Genomic DNA, 19,970 nt, shown 5'->3' on the forward strand with positions numbered 1-19,970 from the left:
TTAAACAGGACTAGTTATTGTAATTCAACATTAAGATGCGAACAAATGTTTTTGTAATAATAAATAAGTCAATTTTTGATGTCCTCTTTTTTAAAAAAACGACAGCTTCTTAAAAGATTTAGAAGAAGAGTAATTACTGTGTAATGACTGTTTTTTTAGCACTTATACTTCAGAACATTTCCGAAGATGAATCTGCAACATTAAGATGTTCTGTCAACAAACGAGTGGTTCCTCACGTACAGTAGATGCATAGCCTCTTTTGTATAACTTACTAATCGTTTTGATGCAATAGTTGATTTTAAAAAAACACAATTTAAAAAACATGAAAAAAGGGGAGTAATTGAATACATTTTCAAGGTGAAGAGAAGTATCAGATCAGACTGTCACAGTCTTTGAAGCAGCAAACAATCAAGTCTTTCTACAAGAATAATGTCTGAAAATGAATGTATCCAAGTCCAGTTTAAGGGTATCCAAGACTCCAACAAAACCTGGTCAAAATAGATATTTCCGGCAGCTGTGAGATGAAAGCGCTTTTTGACATGACTGGGTGGCTGTGCCATTAAGCACTCAACTGCGAATAACAGTGGTTGTGGCCAAAGATTGATAGTAATGTGCAAATCCTCACTGAGCCTGAGCAGGTGAGAACTTAGTGGCACAGCTACACAGGTCCTGCCTAAAAGTTCTTTTCCTCATGTACAACCAAAAGTGCCCTGTTAAAGGACACTCCCAAAACTGAGGGCACCTCATAGAACCTTGCTGCCTCTTGGACAGATGGTCAGGAGAAGTCATCTTCTGGAGCTGCTAATGTGCTGTTGTATACATTTTATGGGAAATTATAGGACATATTAGCTGGTGTGCTAAATATTTACAAGAGAGGATTTTTTTGTGCCATATGGCATCCCACTCTGCACTCTGACCCAATCCTTGCGTTTCCAAACCCGATGCCTTCTGGTGTATCCTTCAGCTGCCGGTTCAGGAATCACGGGCTAATTCATTTTAATTTTCTACTCTGGCCGTAGTTGCAAATTTGATTTCAACTCTTGAAACACTGAATTGGATTTGTCATTGGTACGGACCCTGTATTAATCTGTGAATATCAGAACTCCATTCAGGTGTGCTGTCTGAAATCTGAACAATGAGGGACGAAAAAATATATTTAGGGAATGTTTGATTAGATTTGTCTTTTCATCATATATTGATCACCTGTTAACAGCTGTTTAGTCAGAAATAAGAGTAAACACGTTGGGTTGAAGAGATACTGCTTTTAAATCAGGAGCCTAAACAACCAATATGTTATATAACCAGGGCACCTCTCTCATTATAAAAATAAATTTTCAATGTATTTTATTGTAAGCTTTCACTACAACATAATGCAGGTAATCTTAAAATCTTGTTTATCTGTCTGAAAATGTGATGGTGTTGAAGGGCAGTCTTATCAGTTTATGATGTTAAACTTAATTAATTCAGTACCAGTCATCTTGAAGCAACTAGGTCTTAACCAGAAGTACACTACAGTTAAAGCTCACAACCACTGTGTTGCAGCTGACACATCTTAAGCAATTGATGTTTTATTTCAAGAGCATTTGCAGTGCAGTCATTAATGGTCTTGGCAGCAACTGTATTGTTGTGTTGAATTCTGAGGTGGGAAATTATATAAAACGAGAATACAGATTGCTTTGGAAATGTCTGGGAAACCAAAATAGTATTTCATTTTTTTCCTAATATGCCTTACAAAACCTGGTTGCACTAGATGGCCTCTAGGTGGGACTGTAGTGCTTACTGCAACAGAAACTAGCCTTGTAAACACTTCAAACACTACTTAAAAGGCAAGGAGAACTTAAAACTATAACAAATCAGAACTGAAACATTGAAATGTTTCAAATTTAATTAAAATTTCAAATAGTATTGAATAGGGGTATAAGGATTTTGATTTAACTGTCTCTTGTTTGTAAATGCTTTCTAGATAATGTGCAGTAGCATGCACATTCTGTAGCTCTTATTGGTTGATATGGAAACATATCACTATCACCAACACTTTCAATATCTGATTATCCAATTCAGAGTCACAGTGAAGCACTGGGTGAATGGCAGGACACACACTCACACCAGGGACAGTTTTTCAAGAAGCCAGTTACCCTACTTGCAAGTACTGTATTTGGATTGTGGGAGGAAACCTGGAGAAAACCCACACAAGCACAGGGAGAACGTGCAAACTCCTCACAGACAGCACACCAGGAATTGAACCCAGGTCCCCCAGCACTGCCCCAGCAAGGCAGCAATTCTCACCAGTGTGCCACTGTGCCGCATAAAGCCAAATTTCAGTAAAATAAATATTTTACAATATTAATGAATATGTATATTCCAGTATATTTTTGTTTACATCATTTTCAATATCTGCATTTCATATGAAGAATGCAGTAGTGTATTTCTTAGCTTGTACATATGTATTTCATAACTCGATGCTGGAGAGATTCAAACTGTTCGCCACCCCAAGCAAAGCCGGTCTTTAACTGTCATGAGCAACTGAGGTGCAGCTACACTCTTGCTTCTGGAACGCTTGTGATTTTTTTCTGTTTAGTCCAAGTTTATACTATTCTCAGACGCTGGCCTTGTATGGAGTTGATGGCATCCAGAACAGAGATACATACCTAATACAGGGATCTGAACTAGGACCACTGCTCTTGCTAATTCATATCCTTGATCCAGATTCTGGTGCAGTTAGTAAACTAGGGTGGTTTTCAGATCATAGCAAAATCCACCAGCAATCTGTTAAATCAAGCAAAACCACTCCCTGTCCGAGGGCAGATCAGAAACACGGATCTTAACCGCACAACGTTAGGACGTTGATGACAATCGTGGTCTCACATTTAATAGTCTTGGGTATATGTTAAAACAAATACATTCCCATTTTGAGGTAAATTCCCATGTGTGAGTTTACCAAGCATGAATGAAGCTGTAGGTGTCATTCTGCCATTGTTTCTTTAGAAGAAACCCATTCTTTCATGGGTTAACAAAAAGTCGAGGCTCGGTCTTGCGGGTCTCCCAGCTAAACAACTGTATCATTTTCTGAACAGATCTGTAGAGCAGTGAAGCGCAGGAGAAGCATGGTTCTCCCCTTGTCCCCTTTAACCGCCCCTCCGCTTGCATCACGACGTCGTGTGCACATCTTAGGGCTGTGTCTGTGCTGGGTGGAGTTTGTATACTGCTGCTGAACTCAGCAGGGAGGGAGCTGAAAAATCACAATCTGACATTTACCAGCAGTTGGAACATCTCGGAGGGCTGGGGGAGAAAAGGGATATTTATTCTGTTTGGAGCAATAAAAGTGGAAACGTGACCAGGGAGAACAAATCACAAGAGGTGAGTACAAATCCTATTTGCTCATGTAAATGCAAAGTTGGGCTTAAGGTTAAAAGTTTTGTACTGCCTTTTTTGAATGTGAAGTCTCTTCCGATGTCAAAAGGACAACTTGCTTTGCTGTAAAACTGCCCTGTAGGGCTCGTTTTTTTTGCCAGGATATGTGGCCGGATATTTTAAAACTTCTTTATATACTTTCGTTTTAGAAGCATTTCCAAAACTTCCCTAAACAAATCGCAGCAGTTTGGAAAACGCTCAGAATACAAGTTGAGTTTCGTTTTAATTCTAAATCTGAAATGAGTAACTCGTAAGGACTGAAGGGAGCTGTGCAGGCAGACAGGAAAAGCAACGAAAGCTGCTCATTGGTTGAATAGCAGACAACTTGTCGGATTTGTGTTATAAACCTTTCTTCTGGCGTTTATCGAGGGCTTCGTGGATTAATAAGGCTTTGGAGAAGAAGCTGGGTATTTATGTTGCTGTAGGGCACGTAAAAAGGAAACAGCCCATCTAGAAAAGAGAAGTAAACCCAGAAGGAGGAAGAGAAGACGTGTTTGTAGCCTCTTTATGTGGGACCCTTCGGGTTTTCGTGTTACACAACTGCATAATGATTAAAACGTTTGTGTTTTTAGGTGAGTGAAAAATACAGATCTTTGCAAAACTTTGCAATAATAGCTACGTAGGTGTGTAAAGTCGGAGGCCTAGGTTTAATCACACCTTCTTAAGGAGTTTTACGTTGTTGCTGATCGGTCGGAGCATGGATTGGAGACAGTGTAACTAACTACATTAAGCGAAGGCAGGGGTGGTGGCTCGTTTTGTAAATGGGATTTACTTAACATAATATGTTATTTTATGAGAACAGAGTTTTGGTGTAAATGTCCTGTTTGTTACTACTTTATATAACAAGGAAAGGTAACATTGTCTCTTAGGAGGGAGTGAGTAGTCAAAGTACTGTAGGTCAGAAAACGAAACAGAGTTACAGGATCACTACTGAAAATCTGACAAGCTACCGTACAGTAATTCGGCTACACATTAAAGGGGAAGTTAGAACTTTTCAAATTATTCTGTTTTAGAAAGTTAAAATTGAGAATTAATTAACACTGTAACTATAATGATACATGTCTTGTATTTTATAGCTTAAAACTACTATATCCGTTCTTTTTTCCCTCCATTTCGTAAACAAAACGTGGACTTTTTGAAATCAGCGTTAACAACAATAATCCCCAATAGCATTTTCAACCTGAATAATTATTAATATGTTGATTTATATGCAATCAAACCTTTCAGTCAGTAAAATGATCATATATTTTTGTATGCTTTGTATATCTGAAAGTTATGCCTTACTTAACAAATGCACTTACATGTTTTTTTTATAAGACGTGATTAAGAACTAGCTGAACAGAATGATACATTTTGTGCATCTATATTTATGAAACATACTGTACATATAGTCTATATATACAACTATAGAATAGATGTGTAGTTTTGTGTTTTTTCTTTGCACCACAAACGTTTATCATCTAAATACCATTAACCTCTGTAACAATAGTAACTTCGTAAACCTATGCAACTGTCTCAATCTAAGCAGGGTGCAGGTACCTATTTACATTCACTCCTGACTCTTTCACAGAACATGTACTGTATTTGCAAGCCATTCTTTCCTCTGGTTTCTGTCAATCTCATCCAATGAAATTGCAATGGAGGTAAGATCGGAAGGCCCAGGTCTTAAATGGTTTTGTTCTGATTTAGAAAAATGCTATTGTGAGTTATTTTCTTATTATATCAATTCTGTCTGTAGTGTCTTGGCCTGCTCGGCTCGATAACCCCTTTGCAGTTGCACAAGATTGAAGAGGGACAGATGGGCCCCTCTGATCTGCTTCCCCAATTATCTGGTCTTCTTTTGGCACATGACAAGCTCCACAGGGATGTACCTGAGGTTAACAGCAATTGGAGGAGAGGCACGTCGCTCAGTGAGGTCACTAATGCAACTGCACTCATCCCAACCCTGTCCTTTTTAGTGTCGCTGCTTGAAGAATCTCCAGTCAGAGTAGAGCTTAGTGACATGGCCTAAACTCAGACTCATGTCTGGATGAGAGCATCAGCTTCACACAGAGCCAGTGTCTTTACCAATGGAGCCATCTGGAGGGCTCCTGAACCTTTTGTTATTTTTTAATTTAGGTTTTGTGTAGCCATGTATTTAAAATTTGTAGAGACAATTGGGTTTTATTTGCTGGTTCTGTAAAATAAGTATATGTAATGTGCTTACAAGCACTACACTGAAACTCTTCCCCTTAATTAGACCTAATCTTAGTGGAAGCTATTGCACAGCATTAGAGAATGCATTGATACTGACGCATCCTCGTTGTGTTCTGATTCCAACTCCTGATTCTGTGCTGACAAAACCTCAACCCTTTTTAGCACCACCTCCTTGTCTCTCTGCAGGTACTGCACAGCATTTGTTTTGTTTTATCTGTAACATACTGTTTCCTTTTGGAGCTCTGACTAGCAGACATTACTTCATTTATCCAAAGCCCTGACCTCCTTTGCTCTGGTGACTGATCTAATGGGTTTAGTCCTCATTTAATCATTAAATATATTGTCCGTGTCCAAGTGCAGATTTTCCCTCCTTGTCAAGATGGTTTCTCAGGCACTTCTTCTCACGGTTTCCTTTGAAATGGTGAGTTTTGATTTGGAATTGAAGTCTGCTGCATGTCGAGTTCTGCGCTGGTTAAGAAAAGGAGTTAGAGACATTGTAGAAGTCTGTATTCTCTTTTAGTTGTTTTAATCTCTGCATAGTTGCCAGTAAAGTTTGCATAGTTTTTTTTCTCAATCTATTTCAGCCTATACTCCATTCTATAAAAAGCTTTGACCATCTTGTGTGTCTCTTCTTCATTAAAATTCTTTCATAGAAGTCTTTCTTCATTACTCTTCACTCCTGTTTCACACTTTCCTAGTCCCATAACTGAGAAGCTGGTTTCACATGCCTTTCCTCTCTCAACTTGTACTGAAAACTGCATGTACATTTGCATCTGAGAGAGAAAAAAAGCCCATTCAAGAGGATAATGGTTTGAAGCCTGTATAACACATCCACAAGTCTACCATGTTACGAAGTGGATGTGTTTTTTTTACATAAGCTACTCATTTCTCTTAATTTTCCTTGCTTAGTTCGATTTGGATAAGATGTTCAGATACTCCACTAAATCTGATCATCATTGTGGGTGGGTACATACACACATGTATGCTGCATCTACTACAATTGTGGAGAAATGCAAGTTTCTCTATTACAAGAATTGTTGCCTCTAGAGATGTAGATTATGGGAGCAGGTCTCAGCATGACAGAAGTGTGCCCTGCTCCTCACTGATAGGCTGCTTTTTAATAATCGCTGCAGGGATGTATGATCATTTCTGCTTTTAAACGATAGTAGAATTCAAATGACAGAAGAGCACTCATGAAAAAAGGCTGCTCTCTCCCCTTGCAAGTCATAAAATTACAGATGTTTAGTTTCAAACACAAATTCTCACACTAAAATAGCCTAGTCTTTTTAACTAACATTCTGTATATGCAGTGCACTACTTTAAAAGTAATAATTTTAAATCTCATGTGTTCTTAATACTGAAAATCATAGGAAATTATTACTTAATGTAGTACTGGAGAAGAAATATTTAAGTAGGTCTTGTATCTTTGGATGAACTACCCGCTTATATCCTAAAATTCCCCCGGTACTTGACAAGGAATTCCTTACATTCCCAGGTTGTGAAGGGTTAAGGAATGTGACATGCTTACACATGTTTCTGCTCACATTGTGACTGTGGAGAACAGGAGACCGTTCACTACCTTTGAAGTAGTGTTCCTGATAGTGCTACACAGCTGGATTTGAAAAGTGTTTTGTCAGCATGTTGTGGGAAGTTTTGACACTTCCTGTAAAATGGTCCATGCAGTCTCATCTGTTGATGACCTGTGGTCAATGTGGTTTCATGTAGTGTGGATTAAAAAGAAGGCTGGACTGCACATGTAATAGAGTAAAACTACTGATTGTATGAGTGTGGAATTCCTTGTGAACTGAGCAGTTGTCAAAGCACAGTAACCCAAAGATGATAAAATCACATTTCTTACTTCAGCATTGATTGGCATGTTTCCATAGGAGTCTGTAATATCTGATTCATAATCATCCTGTAGTTTCAGTCCTAGTATATATTAATTTAACCATGCGATATCCTGAGAAATGAGTGTAAAAAGTCACCTCAGTAGGCATCAGTCCAGTGTTTCAGCCAGTGGTGAAACAGATAATGCGTTGCTCCTGTGGGTGTAAATGTTAGTTTTTCTAGTTTGCCATGGATTGAACAAAAACAAGGCATGAGAGTCCAAAATGTGCCAAAATGGTTATTTCTGTATTTCTCCATTAAAATGTTTCATGCTGAGGAATTTCACTTAAAATTGACCCAATCTTATGTTAAAAATGTTTTAATTACCAGATATGATCTTCAGCAGTTTCAGCTAGTTTCAGTTCCTGCATTTGTTTGCAGCGTTAATAATAAAGTTGTTAACCGTCTGAATACAGTATATTACTTACTGTAGGACTTAAGGTACTCTTGAAGCCTGAAAACAACACTTAATACTCCTTTCAGACTGGTATATGTGACAGGAGCTGTGTCACAGTGTAATGTGTAACACTTTGATTGAAAGTTTTCTTCTAAATGCCTTATTTTATTCAGAAGTCAAACTGCTAATGAGTCATGAAGTTGTTCCTTTTGTCAGAAGATGGTGTTCAGGACTGCAGACTGACGAAAATTCTAATCAACAAGGTGTTGTCAGGAATTTAACATTTCAGTAGATTGGTGCCCATTTTAGGTCATACCTGTCAGCATCAAACATTTTAAAAGAGAAACTCAGGCGTAACAATTCTGAGAGAGAGATGTAAAGGCAAAGTGTTTAATAAACCACTAGTAACAATGCACATACTCATTCCTCATGTAGGTCAACTTCTGTACAGCTCATAATAGATTTTGAGGTATTGCCGTGCATCGCAGATGGTCTGTTAGTAGAGTGTTTGCAAGGTCCTTCTTGAATGAACAAGTGTAGAGTTGTAATTGTTAAATTAGACCGTTTAAATCTTGGCTTCACAATCTCTGCCACCACGTGTTGTGACCCAAACTGAAACTTTGCATTAGTTCACCTTGGAAGCTGTGAGCAAAGAGCAGCATGGTTGTATGATTATTTGTCAGAAAAATTATACACTCTGGCTCTGCTTAAGCTCGAAGTGTGAGGTGGGAGGGAGAAGGACATCTAATTTAAGGCAAGGGGTTTGCCCACATTCTGCACATAGTTTTGAATCTGCCAGTCAAGTGGCCATTTATCATTGAAATGTAGTCAATGCAACTTCATATATTGAATTAAATTTTAGGAACTGCTCTAAAATTTAAGTTTTTAAGCCAGAGCAGGATAGGATGTAATCTGCACCTAAAAACTTTCTACTTGTTTTGTTACGGCTGTGGGAGGATTTAAAGACTATTTGCCTTTATATGGGAGGCCTCTCCTTAGGTAAAGGCACCGGCCTGAGCGCGGGTTGAGTTCTGTGATTCTGGGTTCAAGACTGGGTTATGTCACTTGCCGACAGTGGCCGGTATAATCTGGGTCTCTCTCAGTTGGCTCTGAAGCTCTGGTGTGGGTTTGTGTAGCCTGCAGTGTGTTGAAGAGGTGAATGGCACAGAGGTGTGTGGGTCAGTGGAATCAGCGTACACGTGTGAGTGTGAGTGTGAGTGTGAGTGTGAGTGTGAGTGTGAGTGGTTGTCAGATTCCTCTCTGCAAGCTGAGACAGGAGGTTAAGCAGCAGATTTGCTATTTTACATTGGGTGAGTACAACGAAAATCTTATGCTGCTTCTCTTCAGTTTGTCATAAGTTAATGGAAATACATTTAAAATGCAGGACCGAAAAAACACAGTGAGTGAACCCCTCTGTAGTACTTAGGCCTGTACCCCAAATGTCCTGGTATTAGAATGTGTTGCATCTCCAATTGACACAAGTGCCAAAGCAAATCTCTTCACGTCTCTGGGATATTATTTTTAAATGAGCTTCAACTTTAGGTGCTGGCAAAACAACTATCACACATTTTGAAAATTGGCTTTCTGTAGCAGGACTTGATAACAATGCGCTGCAGGCATCTTTATCATACAAGTACTTACAAACGTGTGAGACTTCAAGTCATCACCTTACAGACAGATTGCCTGCAGTCCCCCGCGTGCTTAAAGCACTTCTTTGTGATTAGGAATCATGGCCAAAGGTTAAACAGTTTACCAAGTCTGCTGTTTTGTTACTCATTGTCAATGGGAGGAAGTCAAAATTAAGTTAAAAATAAAAAAAAATCTTCAAGAAGAAATAAACGTGTCGGCCTACACTTTCAATATTGAGACTTATTTTAAAAAATCTAAAGATTAAAATGTAAATTCTGAAAATGTACAGAAGAAGCCTGTAACAAAGCAGAAAACATTTTTAAAAATTAAATTAACCCACTTGCCAATCAAATACTGCAAGCTCAGTTCAGTAACTTCCCATCAAGTAAGTTACCTCTGGCATTATAAATTTATGGCAAAGTAATCACCTGCTGTCAAGCATTGGGTTTAGAGTTAGCAATTCTCAGATGGGTTGACGAATTGGTTTAGGTTGTAATTACACACAAAAATAAAATAAGATAATTTTAGTCATTTTAAAGCTATTTCCATTTAAAATATGTCAGTACTGAAAATAAAAACCGGGAGTAATCGAGACTTTCTGGTGTAGATTTGCATTGAGACAAACCCAAGAGAATGTGCACACCAAAGTATATTCACAGATGTACTTGTAATGACCACAGTATTAATGATCCACTCCACACTGAAGAAGCTAATTGTATCTGATGATATCAGTAACTCTGCCCTTATGAATGTAATGCAGTTTTGTGTATGATGAACATTTTTCTGGTGTGTTATTATTAAGCTTTGTCCCTAGATTGGAGGTGCAGTGATTACTATCGCAACAGGATTTTGCTCTTACTGTGCTTGAAATGTTTGCACCACTGTTCCATTCCACTATTTTTCTCCTCACAAATTCTTACACTTTATATGCTGGATTACTTTCAGAATTAAACAGATGAATATATAGAAAAAACACGCTTAAAACACTTTTTAGCATTGTGTTTGTATTACATACCATATGTTGCATTCAATTTTGCATTTTGAGAGGTTTATGTAAAGCCTTTAACCTTAAAATTTTATGGGGTGGGGGGTTAGGACTAAATCTTATAACTTGGATTGGTTTTGCATGATTTACCCTGTTTTTAAATTATTTTTTCAGTTTTAGTTTTCTACCCATTTTTTAGTTTTATGCCACTCCAGTTTGGAAATGCCATTTTTTTCCTGTACATCCTGACACATACCATTGAGAGAATGAGGATGGTCAGACGTGCTCCACAGCCCCATCCACTTCTGAACTGTTGCTCACCATGATGCGATGCAGGAGAGTTGTTGACAACTGGTGAAACAGAGCTCCTGTCACTGTATGCAGTGCATCTGTGTGTAAGATACCAGGGCGCCCTGGCCAGCTGATCCTAGAAGTGCCACAGGTTGTGCCCAGCCAGTTGTGTCCTGCTGCTCTCGGAATTCCAGTTGACTGGTAGTGTTGACCAAGTCGAGATGACTGGACTGCAGAGCTTACCATGCACTGAGAGAGGGCTTCACTGATTGAACCACTCAGGAGCCCTCCTGATTTGGTTTTTAAATAGAAGGTTTGTGATTCAAAAGTTATTTTTTAAATTTGTGCTTATTCTGAAATCCAACCAAAGGGTAAAGACCCCGTTCTATATCCCTCATTTAAAAAAATAAATCTAATTGGTATACCTACGCTTCCTGGGCAATATTAGAGCTAATTTCTGAAGATTCCACAATGTGGCTACCTTCAGTTTACACTGCTAGACTCTCTGATGTGAAGTAAGTGCTTTAATTAGATGTATAGCACTTCTCTTTCATTTATTTATAGCTACGTACTTGTGTAGTACATACACCGGGGAATGCAGCTTGCATATCTGCAGTTAGTGTTGAAAACAGTCCACAATGCTATTTTGTTAGACCATGGATTCCAGGTGTGTATTGGTCAGTGATAGTGAAGGTTTTGTTTTTTAAATCAACATAAGTGCTTTTAACCCAGATGATTGCATAGCCCAAATCCAGATGGATTGCACCCTTGTGCCTGTAATTGCGGGCTGAAATGTTTCAGATGTTGGCATTGAAGGAGGCTCGGTCTGCTTTAGCTATGTGCGTTGGAGGGTGTGATATGTCTTCAGTTTTCCAATAACAGAGCTGTCACTGCAGCTTAGACATATGCTCTTTTACTTTGTTGTATTAATTCTCTGGGGGGGGGGGGGAGTTTTGGCTCAATTAGTCTTCATTTGTGTATAATAATGCATTTTATTCAGAAATACTTAAACATCCTACCCATCCAGAACAAACTCTGTGTGAGCTGGCAGAAAAAAATCTAACCATTTTAATAGAGTACAACTGCATCTTTTTCCTCTATTTGTGATGTGGGGGCATTTACTTTATTTGTATAGATTTGTTGAACCTTAAAATCTTTTTTCTTCCTTGAGTACTAACTGTAACCAGGATATATTAAGCTGATTTTGACATTCAAACCAATAATTGTTAATCAGGAATTCAATATGTTCTTCCTGTGGATATGGGTTATTGGTTAACAACTGGTGCTTAGTTGGTCTAAATTGTATTGCACAAAGAAATCAACACATTTACAGAATTTCAGAATTACACATGACAGATTATCAAAGAAGCAGCTTTTGGATGTAGTTTGCAGTTGAGCTGTTGAGTAGGTGGAGCTAGTGCTGTCCAGTCATAGCCCTGCTCCTGTAGCCTGAAGCTGTTTAATGAAGTGAGTTTCTCAGTTGTATTTTTTCACTTGAAATTAATCTGCATCATGACATGTTATGTCACAAGCCTCGTTAACTTCAAGGTGTTGCTTACCACATCAGCCAAATGCTACTTGTAATTTCAATTTGCTGCTTTTTACAAAAATGGAGTTCCAATTTCTTTTATTTCATAAAGTTTTTGGCAGTGTTTTATTACCTTATACTAGAGGTTTTTGAACTTAAACATTATGATCCTTAGGTCACAAATGGGGGGACGCCATTCAATCCATTTACTTGTTTGATACTTTTCAGTTGTTCTAAGGCCCAAAATCCTACCATTTTCTTGAAAGGTACTAGGGTCTTAGCTTCATTAGCTAGTTGGGCTAATAACTTTTGCTGCTCTTTGCAACAACTTCAGATGTAACATCTTTTTGTGTCATAATGACGAGTTTGGTTTATGGATGTTTCTTTTTATATTAGGTTTTTGTTTCTCACAAAGAGTGATGTTGATGAGTTTTTCCTGCTGTGTGCATGTGTCGTTCCTAATAAGAATCGGTTTGTAAGAAAGCAATGCTAACTGTGTAATTCTGGTGTGACAGCTGGTACTGGTGCTTACCAGAAGTGCTGTGATGTCAGAACAGAATGTTTAATGGTTACATTTCTCCTTGTAAAGCTGTTTGTAACTCCGAAGGACAATTCTTGTGAATATTTCTATTGTGGAAATGTACTAGAAGACATTAAAGAGGTAGCAGCAGATCTGTGAAAGTCTTTTCTTGGGAACAAGGTTGCCATTGATACTCACTGTAATGTATTGTACTAGGCTACCAGTGAATAAAGGTCTCTTTGTCCCCTGAGGACTTGGATGCAGGAGGGGAATCTTGCTGATTACTGTGAAGTGAAGTGACTTGTGGAGGCTGCACCTCTTTTATGCAGTTGCTCTTCATGTTGTAAAAAATACAGACCAGTTCTATCAGCTAGCAAAGAAGAGTTCAATTCCCCGTATTATTTAGCTTTGATTGCAAACACCTTTCCCTAAAATTCGGAGGTGCCCTTCCTCTTACTCTTCACTTCGCCGCAATTTTTTTCAGTTTTGATTTTCCTTTAATTTTTTGCCATTAAGGTTTCTTTTGGTAGAAATTTTAAATGGGAAATAAGAAAATTATTATGCTGTACTCTTCTCGATTATTAGTGTTGCAGATGAGAATCAAAGGTGCTTATATAGGGAAACCAGGAACTACTGTTTAGGATCAAGGCCTACCATCTGTTGTCACTTGTTTTTGTTATTCCCTTACTTTAATTATTTTGTGCATTGTGTTGATTCTTTGCTGTTTACAGTCAAGAAGAAACTGAAAGAATGTCATTTTCATCAGAGCGTAAGAGTTTTGGCTTCATGTGATGATGGTACAAGAGTCACAGACTGGTGGGTCACCAGTCTGAGGGCCACAATGTTTTTTTTGCAGAGGCTTCCTGTCCTTGTTGGTCTAATTCAGGAGTGGTGGGGGGCAGTTAAGGTTCTACTTTTCAGCTACAAGTGCATGTTTTTGGGTGACACAGTTGCACAGTGGTTAGCACTGCATTCAATTCTGGACCTGGGGTGCTATCTTTGTGAGGTTCTCCCCATGTTACTATGGGTTTCCTCTAGGTGCTCCGGTTTCTTCCACAATCCAAAACATACTGGCAGGTTAATTAGCTTCTGGGAAATTTGGCCCTAGTGTGAGTGTGTACCCGTCTGTGTTAGCAACTGTTAAGTAGTTAGAAAACAGATGGATGAAAGTTTCTTTCCAGAACTGCTGTGTGTATTTTGTCACGTGGCTACTCAATGTGTGGCCTTTCTAGTCTACTCCATTGCAAAACTTTGATACAACCAACTCCTTAATTGCTATTTTGCTATGTTCATCCTACAAATGATCAATTAAGTAATTAAGGAGCTGGTAACAGCAAAACTGGGTAATGTAGTGGACTGGAGGTTGAATTTGTTGCGAGTCGAAACTTTATACATCTCTGAATTCAGTCTTTGATACCATGACTAATGCTTTTGTTTAGTACTGGAATATTTGCAGGCTAAATTTGAACAACTATGCTGTCTTCCAAAGAGAAAAAATAAGTGCTGCCATATGGGAGATACAGGAGTCTCATTTTAAAAAACAGGATATCTGTAATTTTGCTAATAAACGTTAGGCCTGCTATGTTCCAGCGTCCTCTTTTGCAGATAACAAAACCACAATTTTAATTGTTGCATGCCTGACATCCTTAAATATCTTCAACAAAGCACAGAAACCTTGTTCTAAAGCGACCCTCCTATATTAAAATAAAAAGTCTAAATACAGTAATATAACACACAGTGCCAGAAATAGTCAATTCATCAATGTAAATCTAATATTGAATATTGTGCAGAGGATACAACTGAATATACAGTATTATAAAATCTTACCAATTTTGTTCTTGTTGAATTGCTGCTATGCTTCATACTATATTATTATGGTGTGCCATGATTTCAGGTATCTTCAGTGTGTTTTCAGTTTTTTTTTTTGGTCCCACCCTTAAGCGTGTTTTTTTTTTAAAATGGTATAACAGCTTACAATGACATTGATAGAAAAATGAAAAAGAGAAATTTCACATAAAAGCAGGCCTAGTTTATGAAAGAAACACGCACAGTTTGTGCCATTACAGATGCCTTACAACCAATTTTAATTTAAGTTTGCAATTGTAGTAGATTTTGCATATGTTTCTTAGTATTCTCACAGGACCTCCTTGTAAATGACATGATGTATCTCAAGGGGCTTTATACTGTCAATAAACTTTGTAAAAATATTGTCACTTTGTTTCTGGAGTGACATGACACTTGTTACTCATCTTCAGCTTGCTGTAAATATCCAAGTTATATAAAAGGGCTGCAGCTTCACATCTTCTAAATGAAAAGTGGATCAGAATTAGAACTGAGGATGCACAGGTCACACATCACTCTTCACGTTGAATCAAGGTGGACTATTGCCTGAGCCCAGGGCCCCAGAAAGCCTAATTGAAGCTGTAAAGTGCAAAGGTAGGAAATAAATTAAATACACAGGGCCTCAGGTATGTCTGAGAAATTTAAATATGTTAAATAGATGTTGCTTGCCAGGATAGCTCCCAGTGAGCAATTGGAAGAAGCAGGTAGAAATTGGATGGATGCTTGGTTAAATAAATGGGCATGAAATATATAATCAATGTATCTTTTGTTGAGATTCTTGTATTTGCGCCTTTGACATTCCACCTAACCCATCCTCATGTAAAGATAATCTCAAGTTTGTCCATTAAATCATTAAATCAAGGATTTAGTTGGCTTCCTGTCTTCTGGGGGGCAAGAGCATAGTACAATGGCAACACTTGGGACTCATGACTGTTGTTGTACTCTGAGTGAGATACTATATCCCAGTTGCTCCAGTCCACCTGGCTATAAAATTAGGGTCCAGCTTGGCTGGGGGATAATCCCTGCAATAGACCAGCGTCCTGTCTGGGGAAGGGGGAGTCACATACTTTCTAGCCCAGTTAACACTAAGGGAACCAGCATGAGTTCAGGCCAATGAGCCACAGTCCATCTGGTATAGACCTTACCTGTCCTTTGGAAATAAATAGCAGTTAGAACTAAACACATAGAGTACACTTTTTAATAACTTGGCACAGAGTAAACCTTGGTTTCAAAGAAGTTTAGGAGTCATACAGCAGAGACAGGAAACAAAAACATTTAATGGGCAAATCTACAGCAAGACTTTCAGCAACATGCTTTATTCTCTGTTATCTGTAATGACAGAAGCCATCTAACTTTGTCCTCGGTTAACCGTTTCCTGTTTGTCACCAAAATGGAAGTTGAAGTGTAACCTATGGCAAGTTACAGATACCAATAGACTGCAGACTCATGAGAACACTGAGTCTAAGACTGGCGTTCTCTAAACTGGCTTGTAAGTGCAATGAGAAGAAATAAGACTCATTACTAGAACCTGACAGCATGTGTGATTTCCATTTAAAATTCAGGTGGAATGCCACCACTGCCAGGAGATTTCACCTTTCTCATGATCTGAACTCTTCCTTTACATTAGATCGTCTTCAGGAGAAAGACATAATCAGTGAAGGTGCTGGAGACACCATTCACTTACACCGATAATGTCAGATGACCAACTTGTGTACTTAAGAAAATATCTGAGGGTTATATGCATGGCATCGGAAAGCAATATCTCCTGTGCCAATCTCATAGCTAGTAAGTGCCAGACACATCTACCATAAAACTAAATAGCCTGCCTAGATCTAAGAAATTCAGTACAATGTCTAAGCCATAAATCCTTTTCTAACAAGGGTGATTTCCAAAGTTCTATTAAACCCAATTTGTTTGGCATAGTAGTTAGCATTGTTGTCTCCTTGCACTGGGGTTGAGGGTTCAATTCTAGACCTGGAATGCTATGTGCCTGGAGTTTGTATGATCTCCCTCTTGTCACGTGGATTTCCTCCTGGTGCTCCGATTTCCCCCACAGTCCTGAGACATACTGGTAGGTTAAAATTGGCCCTAGGTGTGAGTGTGTGCCCTGTGATGGAAAGGTGCCCAGTCCAGGGTGTACCCTGCCTTGTGCCCTTTGCTTGCTGAGATTCTCATTAGAAAGGCTTGAAGTACAGCCTCAGAATTAGTTTAGTTTCACGTTAACTATATGATTATTTTAATATTTTTCAAACTTTAGGCGAAAACTCTTAATCCGTAAGAGTTAGAATGGTCAGAATAGAGCTTACTGTTTCATTTGGTTAAAAATCATCCTTAGAAGGTAATGTTTTTTTGTCTACCTTGAAATGTGAAAATTGGTAAAAAAAACGTGGTCGCAAAAAAATGGACATCTGCAGCAGCTTGTTCCTCGTCACCAGCGGATAAGTACGCCAGAACTCCATGACCACACAACTTGGACGCAGTAGGCTTTCACTGAGACTGCCGCTCCGCACTTCCTTTGTGGAAACAGCCCGCTGCCTGAAGTGACTGATTAGCGGTTTCGTCCTTTCACAGGAAGACATTCTTGGACATCTCAAGCCTGGGAAGGAAGGCTAAAAAAATCCCTCTGTGTACAAATGCGCATAAGTCCCAGGTATAAGTCTGATCCCATTTGAGTTGGTCATTAGCTTTGTCTCCTTTCATTAAATGTGACAGGAGGGGTTGTTTAATGCTGTTTCATTAGACATTGTTTTTGTAAATGCATCTTCTTCATTTTATTAGCTGAAGAAGTATTCCACGCTTAAGGTGACCGTACAAGTATTCAAACATAATATTGTAGGGGAATGTCCGCATTTGCTTGTTTCTCTCATTTACTAATATGATAAGGAGGCTATTTAGTTTATGATAATTAGAAGTCTTGGGTATATAATTTAATTTGCAAAGGAACAAGTAATAGGTTTATTCCATGCTGAAAAAAAGAGGAAAGAAAACACAATGTTTCGGCCATGGAGCCTTCTTGAAGCAAGGGTGTAATGCGTAATTCATTCATTGATTCCTTTCATCTTAAGGGAAATCCATCCTTTTCTGATTTTCATGTAAAACATGAGAGCATAAAATTCAGAGGATGCAATTTCCTAATAAGCTTTTCACAAAAAGACACTTTATTTTTGTTTTGCAGTAATAGCACTCACTACCAACAGATTAAAAAAAATCAGATAGGCCAACACTTGTTTCTACAACTATCAAGAGAGGTGTTTTCTTCAGGTTTATTACCATACCAGAATATTAAGAGGAAAAAAACTTATCTGAACCAGAACCCATTCAGGTACAGATGAAATCTTATATGGTATTAGAAAAGCCAGAGGTTGCACAGAGAAGAGTGAGACCATATTTATGCCTAGAGTTTGCCCTGCTGCAATTTTATTCCTGTTTAGGACATTTGGACGGGTGTTGGATTTCCAGTTGCAGGATGTTCGGTCTCTGCCAGTGTTTGCCTGGAGTCCATATTTGGGCAAAGTAACGTGTGTTATTCCTTGAGCTAAAGAAATCATACAGTGATGGATTTTTTAAAGTCTGTAATAGACATACAATATATAAAAGCCTTCACATTCCAGTCAGCCTAGTGTATTTCAGATGACAAGAACCCTACTCACTGCATGACAATGCAATTAAGATCCTCATGTCCTCATTTCACAAACAATGAAATGTTTTATTGGTACTTTCACCGAAGCAGATGCAGTACTGCTTTAAAAACTGGCTCTTGGCACAGACTGCTTTAGCAGGTCTCGAATATTTTTCTTGCCCTCACAAAAACTGCAAACCTTCATGTTGGTATAAAAGCTTAAGCGGCTTATACAAGCTGAACAAAGGAACCTGTGGACATGTGTGACTTTATGACTGAAAATAGAAACTACTTTAAAGAGAGGGTTGTGCATGTCTGGAGCAAAGGTGATAACATTTAACATTGTTGGATCTTTTGCCCATGCGAAATCATAGTTTTAATAGTTTATCTATAATAAATGTTTCATTTTCCTGAGAATAAGGGAAGGGAAGGAGAATAACCTCAATAAGAAGCATGTTTGGTGCATTTTAAGCAAGTAAAAGTAACAATTTGAGGCGTAGGGCTGCTTTTTAATGCGCTTGAGCACAAGGGAAAGCTTTATTTTTCCAAGAAGAAGGTATCGAGTGAATGTAAGACAGTTCTCCATGTGTATCAGTGACTGAATTATTCCAAATCTGTCACTGATGTTAATTTAATGATCGATTTATTTGTTTTCTGCTCTCAATAGGCTACGGAAATGTGCTGAGGTTTTGCTTTGCTGTATGGGTCAATCAAGTCCTGTCTTAAACATTGGATGTTATCTGTGTTTTCCTGTGCCCCCCTTGACGCTAATGTAGCAACTCCCGACATAAATACAACTGTGTCACTTTGAAATTCCACCAAGGCTGCCAGCAAGTCCCACAAGTTACATCATTCGGGCTCCTGTTTATGCGCGGTGACGTGATTGCTAATCTACTGAAGCAGGAAATAGGCATTTCGAGTAAGGAACCTGCAAGGCTTTCATTTTCCAGATGTTTGCATATGGGGGTGGAAGGAACTGACTCTCCATTTGTGGTACGGCTAGTTTGGATGTACGTAATTCCTCACAAGCAAACGTTTTGTATTTAAAATCTAGGCTGCTTCTTTGGGTCTGCAGGAGCAGATTTTCTTTTACTTGTGTGTGGATTTATAGAGGAAGGAGTTCATTATTCATTTGATCCTTCTTTTACAGTGGTCTTTAGGTGAAGACCTGAGGGATCACCTAGTTAAGTCCTTTTCTGAAGCAAAATCAGGTTATGACCCAATCAGAGTCACAGAAGAGCATCCTAAAAATCAATATCCTGAAGTGCTTAGATAAAATGCACCTGATGATATCGATGGCATACTGTTTGTGGTCAATTATCTTGCCAAGCATTTAATATACTAGTTGCACTCTTGTTTTATGCAGAGGAACATTACAGATCTTTCAGTGGTGACAGATTCAGTTTTTGATCTGAAAACTAAATTTTTCATCCTTCCAAGAGTTTGTGTTAAGAAGCTGTGGTGGGCCCTCCTGTACTGTGTGTTGAGCATTTCTCCCTACTCCTGGAACAGCACCACCTCAGCAGATGTACTTCCCTTCTGTGGATTGAGTCTCAGCACAGCAGGGTGCTAATATGCTTAATCTCCTTTGGACCTTGTGCCATCAAATCCATGTTCTGCTAATAGGCTGGAGCTGTGAAGCGAGACTACTGGTGCAGCAGGCAT

At 38.6% G+C, this 19,970-nt stretch overlaps 1 protein-coding gene across 3 annotated transcripts in view; it reads left to right on the top strand.

Moving 5' to 3' along the window:
* Positions 1 to 3,234: 3,234 nt before the first annotated feature.
* The window catches only part of tln1 (talin 1), a 132,745-nt gene continuing 116,009 nt past the window's right edge, over positions 3,235 to 19,970 (top strand). For 2 of the 3 annotated variants that reach the window (XM_088910239.1, XM_088910241.1), the window contains exon 1: positions 3,235 to 3,357. The gene's annotated coding sequence lies outside the window, so the exon portion shown is untranslated. Of the gene's footprint in view, positions 3,358 to 3,729; positions 3,984 to 19,970 lie in introns of those variants that run through there. The other variant, XM_088910240.1, reaches the window with a different exon arrangement.

Source organism: Atractosteus spatula, chromosome 3, assembly GCF_055471065.1.
Source record: "Atractosteus spatula isolate fAtrSpa1 chromosome 3, fAtrSpa1.hap1, whole genome shotgun sequence".
In the NCBI taxonomy this organism is placed as follows: Eukaryota; Metazoa; Chordata; class Actinopteri; order Semionotiformes; family Lepisosteidae; genus Atractosteus; species Atractosteus spatula.